This window comes from Eutrema salsugineum, unplaced genomic scaffold (assembly GCF_000478725.1).
Source record: "Eutrema salsugineum unplaced genomic scaffold, Eutsalg1_0 scaffold_1, whole genome shotgun sequence".
In the NCBI taxonomy this organism is placed as follows: domain Eukaryota; kingdom Viridiplantae; phylum Streptophyta; class Magnoliopsida; order Brassicales; family Brassicaceae; genus Eutrema; species Eutrema salsugineum.
Genome location: NW_006256909.1, coordinates 12,608,253 through 12,614,375, shown reverse-complemented (window position 1 = coordinate 12,614,375; position 6,123 = coordinate 12,608,253). Strand labels below are relative to the sequence as shown.

The following is a 6,123-nucleotide window of genomic DNA, read 5'->3' as shown; positions in this document are numbered from 1 at the left end:
GAGAGAGTTAATGCCGAGCCGTTTTGTTAACGACGAGGCGTTTCAATAGAGAGTTAATGCCGAGCCGTTTCGTTAACGACGAGGCGTTTCAAGAGAGAGAGAGTTAATGCCGAGCCGTTTCGTTAACGACAAGGCATTTACTTTGGTAAGATACCGGCTGAAAACTTGGGTATCCCAACTGTTGGTGTTTCGAGAGAAAATTCCTGATCTATTGGCGCGTGTGCGCGACGCAGTTCGGTCTAGCCATTTCACCGCGGATCCCACGCGATGTTAGGACGGTTTCCCGAGGTTTACACGGAATTCACGCACTTCAGTTTTCCTATAAATGGGTGAGCTCCTTCATTCTTCCTCATTATCTTCAGACTCACTCGTTTTTACTAAAGGTAGCTCTCCCTTCTCTCTTCTTTCTCTCTCTAGTTTATTTATTTTCCGGCTAGGGTTTCCGAGGTCTCCGCTGTTCCAGATCTTTTTCCGGCGGAGGCTCGCCGAGTCATGCTGTAACTCTTGTACAAGTCGTAAATTATGTCGAGCCGCTCCGACGATTCGTTGGATTCACTTTTTCATTACGAGCCGAGCCGTGTAGATGCCGAGGCGAGAGGTGCGACAGAATCCTCTGAGGCATCTGTTTCACCGAGCCCTTCCAATCGTTAATCTGACGAGGCATCAAATCATACAAATCCGTCAGATGTCGGCTCTCCGGATGACGAGCCGTCGGTTTCGACGAGCCGTCCCCAGGATCCCGTTCCTGACGAAGATGTTAATCGCGCTGCGGTCAAAGCCGAGGAGGAGGCATTTCCCTTAGACCTACTCGAGGGGAAGCGTGAGTTGGAACGTCGATTGGGCAAATCATGCCGAGGGGATCACGGCATATAATTGGCATCTTAGTTCGAAGCTTCGAATGCGGGCTTGACATCGAGCTGAACCACCTGCTGAACTTGCAGGAAATCAGGAAAGCCCCGAAAGGAAATAGATTCTATATTTCCAACAAGGCGAAACGACGGATCATAGGCGGTTTTCCCAGCAAGGATCAGTTTTGGACTGAACGCTTCTTCTACGTCTTGGTGAACGAGGCGTCTGATAACACCGGATTTTGACCATTTTTATGGATCACTTTAATATCTTTTACATTTGTTTTTACTCTATTTTCAAAGGTTTTCAAAGGATTTCTATGTTTCCGGATTTTAAAAGACTTTTCAGGTAATTTGGGATAAAGAGGCACAAAATGGAACAAAAAGACTCTTTTGGATAAATGCAGACCGTCAGAACTCTCATGGAGAGACGAAGACCTTCTCACCGTCTGATCACCCTCAAAATTGGACAACTTATAGAAGAATCAACCAGCTTTCAAATGCACTTGGTTTGGAGACATTCCAACGGTTGGATCTCAAGATAATCCATTAGCCCCGAAGCCACGCGGAGTCGGCCAGCAGCTCACGCGACCGCGGCCAGCAACCTATTTGCCGCGGTCAGAAGCTTCCTGACCGCGGGAAACAAGCCAATTGCCGCGGTCACAGCACTCCCGACCGCGGCATTCAAGCTCCGACTTAAAGCCCACTTATCTGAAGCCCAAAGTCATTCCCAGCCTCAATTCCGGAACCCTAGAGACCATGGAGCATTGGAGACTATAAATACATGTCATTTAGGTCGTTTTTAGAGAGAGCTTTACACACTTTACAGAAACCCTTTTCCTTTAGCCGTTTTTATGAGATTTTTGTAGAAGATTGTTCAAGTCCGAGTTCTTCAATAGAGAAGCTTTCTTTATCTCTTTTCTTTACTGTTTTTCATTACTTTTATTAAAACCAATGATGATGTCGAACTCAGCCATGTATGAGTAGATCCCGAGTTGGGTTTAGGGTTCCCGAAAGGGGCTCTCATAATCGATTAAGACATCTAGGTTTATAGATCTGGGATTTCGACCTGTTCTCTGTTTATTCTTGTTCTTATTGCATGTATGCTTGATTGATCACCTAGTATCTGATCTAGATAGTTAGTGTTGCGAAAGTTTTCATTAAGTATCAGCCCTAGAATGAAACAGGCGATTTTTCCATAGGAGTGGAAACCTACCTGCGGCGAGATCGTGAGTATTGACGAGTCTTATGCAGCTCTTGCGTTCTCTCCCTTCCAGGGCCAGAGTGGAAACCTACTGGTCAGGGTTGCGAGGAACAGTTGGTTATGATCACGACAGTGACGTAGTCATACCGCCGTACTCTAGCTCTAGAACCCCTATATTGTTATCTGTCAACCGCAATCTATCTACCCTAATGTTAAAACCGATTATGATCCCTTAGAGTTCCCAAAATCTCAGCGTTTTTAGCCATAGTTTACAATTTCCATCGATTTTTACTTGCTTTCTTAGACTTGCATTTTAATTTCCTTAGTTCGTTATTTACTTGCTTTATTTACCTTTCATGCGATAGTTTACTTGCCTTATCTTTGTTTAGTTCGATATTTTACTTGTTCTTCTGTCTTTCATTCGATTTCTTTACTTGCCTTTTAGGATAGATTTATTTGCTTTATTTTCCTTTAGTTTAATTCAAGAAAAACAACCAACCTTTAAAACCAATTTAGTCTAGACATAAAGTTAAAAACCGTAGAAGAATACCAGGCACACAAATCTCTGTGAATTCGATCCCTAAATACTACAACAGATTAGCTGTGCACTTGCGGCTTTCTTTTGTTTTGTTAAGGGTAAAACTTGTTCCCTCACGTAGTTGACGCACTCAGCATCGCACATCAAGTTTTTGGCGCCGTTGCCGGGGATTTGTTTCGCTGCCTTTTGCTATTTTTCTTGTTTTAACTTCTGTTCTAGACACCTGATCTCTAGTTCTTGCTTAAAGTTTTTTTGAACTATCTTTCCCTTCTTTTGTCATTCTCTGAATTGCATGAATACCAGGCGTAGACCTGCAGGAGACATTCCAATTCTAGACGAGATAGACAGACACGAAAGAGAACTTCGAAGACTTAGACGAACGCAAGGGATGGCCAACGACGACCAGCCTGGAGATCCTATTAATCGAAATTTAAATATGGACCAAGATGGGTCCGAACATGGAGAAAACAAAGAGAATGATCACATAGAAGGTGATCATGCTCGACAAGATGGAGAGGAGGACGAGGTTCTTCCAAGAAACAACCAGAACCGAGATAGAGAAGGACGTGAAGACCTTGATCCACCCATCAATGTAGCCGATGGTGACCACCCAGCAATGCAGCCGAATGAATGCATTCACCGCCCCATTCCGCAAGCAAATCAACACCGAAGACAAGCCAGGAACCATCGCATAGCTGATTTTGATGCACCTACTCAAAATTTTCAGAATCGATCTGCGATTCAAGTACCATTTCCAAACCGGAATGAGTTTGAAGTCAAGCCTCAAATCATCTCATTGGTGAAGCAAAACCAGTTCCATGGAGTTCCTTCTGAGCATCCAATGGACCATATCGAGCTCTTTGAAGAAATTTGCAGCATGATGAGAACAAACCAAATTCCACCTGACTATTTAAAGTGTAAGTTGTTCCCTTTTTCATTAGCAGATAAAGCTCACCGTTGGTTGAAGTCTTTTCCTGCAGGATCGATTACTAATTGGGAAGAATGAAGAACTGCTTTCCTGAACCACTTCTACATTAAGTCAAGGTCGAACAATTTTAGAACGAAGATCTCAACCTTTCAACAAGGGTCAACTGAGTCTTTCTATGAAGCTTGGGAGCGTTTTAAGGAGTATGAACGTGATTACCCTCATCATGGATTTCATGGATCAAGCCTGCTGAGCACATTTTACCGAGGTTTGCAACCAAAATAGAAACTTTCACTTGATACAGCTAGCAATGGAGATTTTGGGCAAAAGACGATAACCCAAGGAAGAGCTCTCATCGAAAATTTGGCTCAAGCCAATAGCAACGATTGTCCTGAATATGATCGCTCAATGAAGCAAGCCGGAACAGACACCAAGGAGATAACCGAGTTGAAGAACATGGTGAGCCAGCTTCTGAAGAGTAATAATCGCCCGATCCATGTCTGTGAAATCAACAATGGCGCAGAAGATGAAGGACCTAGTGATATCGATCACATTAATCAAGCATTTCAAGAAGAAGATGTGAACTATGCAGGAGCACTGGTGCCATACCAAAATCGCTCCAACAACAACTTCCGGAATGCAAATTACAACAATCTCTCTTACCGCAATCCAAATGTGGAGAATCCTCAAGATCAGTACTATCCACCTCAGCAAAAGTCATTCCAAAACAAGTTTCAAGGCGGAAACTTTGGAGGAATAGTACCATATCAACCGCGACAGCCATATAACTACCAAGGTACGAATTTTAATAATCAATTTGTACAACAGCAGGGAGTCACGACGAACCAGCTAGCTTCACAAATCGGTAGACTTGAACAGTCAATACAACAACTCGTTATGACAAACGAAAAGGCATCTAAAGACGTGAATGTGAAAGTGGACTGCATGTACAATGATCTGAATGGTAAGTTTGAATCCTTATCTTCGCACGTAAAAAAGTTAGATGTGCAAGTCGCCCAGACAGCCGACTCTATGAAGAGGCAAAGTGGAGTTCTTCCAGGAAGAGTTGAAGATAACCCTAAGAAGTTTTGCAACGCCATAACCACATTTCCCGAAGAAGAGTCTGGAACCGATGGAAAGAAAGAAGAAACCCCAATCTTTGTACCTCTGTACAAGGATATCGATCCCAAGCAGCCACCGTTTAAGGTACCCGAACGATCACCGTTTCAAAGGCTTACCAAAGCCGATGATCCGGGACGTTTTGTTTTCCAGTGTTTCATTTCAGGAATCAAGTTTACAGACTGCTTATGCGATTCCGGAGCCAATGTCAACATCATGTCTAAGACATTTGCCGAAAAATTGGGCATAAAAACCTTAAGGACATCGACGGTTAAGGTTATCTTTGGAGATTCATCTCAAAAAGATACTGAAGGGGCGATTCATGATCTACAAGTTCTAGTGGGAGATAAGATTGTTCCAGCAGATTTCCAAGTCCTGGAGATGGAAAAAGACAAGGAGAGGCCACTCATTTTCAGGAAACCATTCCTAGCTACGGTAGGAGCAATAATCGATCACGCAAACCGGCGTGCTGTTTTCCTCAATGTGGACACAAATAGGTACTACCCTACTATCTTAGATGAATTTCCAAGCAAAGGAAACAGGCCAAAAGAGAAAGAAAAGGAAAAGCCGAAAGCTTTTGCAAAGATCAAGATCATCATTCCACCGGATGCAACAGAAACTAGTGAAGACCAAATCCAGGAGCTGATCGAAAACACAAAAAGGGTTCTGAACAACATTAAGGTCCGAAAGAAGATTAAAGGTAAGAAGACTTGTCTTCAAGGGGAAGAAGTGAAACCTCCACCAACCGGAAGTGATAAAGGCACAACAAGTGGAGTACCAATCAAATCAGCCTGATTCCTCATGCTTACGTCGAGCTAAACGACTTAAAACAAAAGCGCTTAATGGGAGGCAACCCATTTAGGTACTCTTTCTTTTAGTTTTCTTTTCCGTTTTAGAATTTATGCTTTCTTTTTCTTTTTAAGTTTTAGGTATTTTATAAAACAAAAAAAACACAAAAAAATCAGAAAATTAGAAAAACCAAAGAGAAAAAGGTAGGTCTTTAGCTGCTCGGCCCGGCAAAGACGAGAAGATTGGACAATAGGCCGCAGGAGGAAGACCCGCGGTCGCAACTGACGGGACCGCGGCAAACGGTGGATCGACCGCGGCACCGTGAATGCGACCGCGGCCGAGACTTCATCCACCGCGGTCGCGCGTCTCCTGACCGCTGCCGTTGGTCATTGAGGTTGTGTCGCGGATTTATGACGTTTTTTGGTGATTCCCGGTGTTTCCCGAAATGTTCCCGGTAAAACCCGAAAAGATCCTCCGTAAGTTTTAAACTTTCCTAATGTGTAAACAAGAAAAGGTAAGTTCCCGTAAACTTAAAAATTTCCAGAAATTTTCCGTTTTTGTTTCAAAAACGCTTTTTAAAGAAAAGAAACAAAATTTTTGGATCAAAACTCCTTCTTCTCTTCTTTTCCAAAAGACTTAGAGATTTAGGAGAAAGAACAGATTTTTCAATTCTTAAGCTTTTTAAAAAATTCTTGGCTCA

At 43.0% G+C, this 6,123-nt stretch overlaps 1 non-coding gene across 1 annotated transcript; it reads right to left on the bottom strand.

The window, feature by feature from the left end:
• Positions 1 to 3,641: 3,641 nt before the first annotated feature.
• Positions 3,642 to 3,748, bottom strand: LOC112082471. The gene has a single exon (XR_002897146.1). It is a non-coding gene; the product is annotated as a small nucleolar RNA R71 (small nucleolar RNA).
• Between the last annotated feature and the right edge of the window lie 2,375 nt (positions 3,749 to 6,123).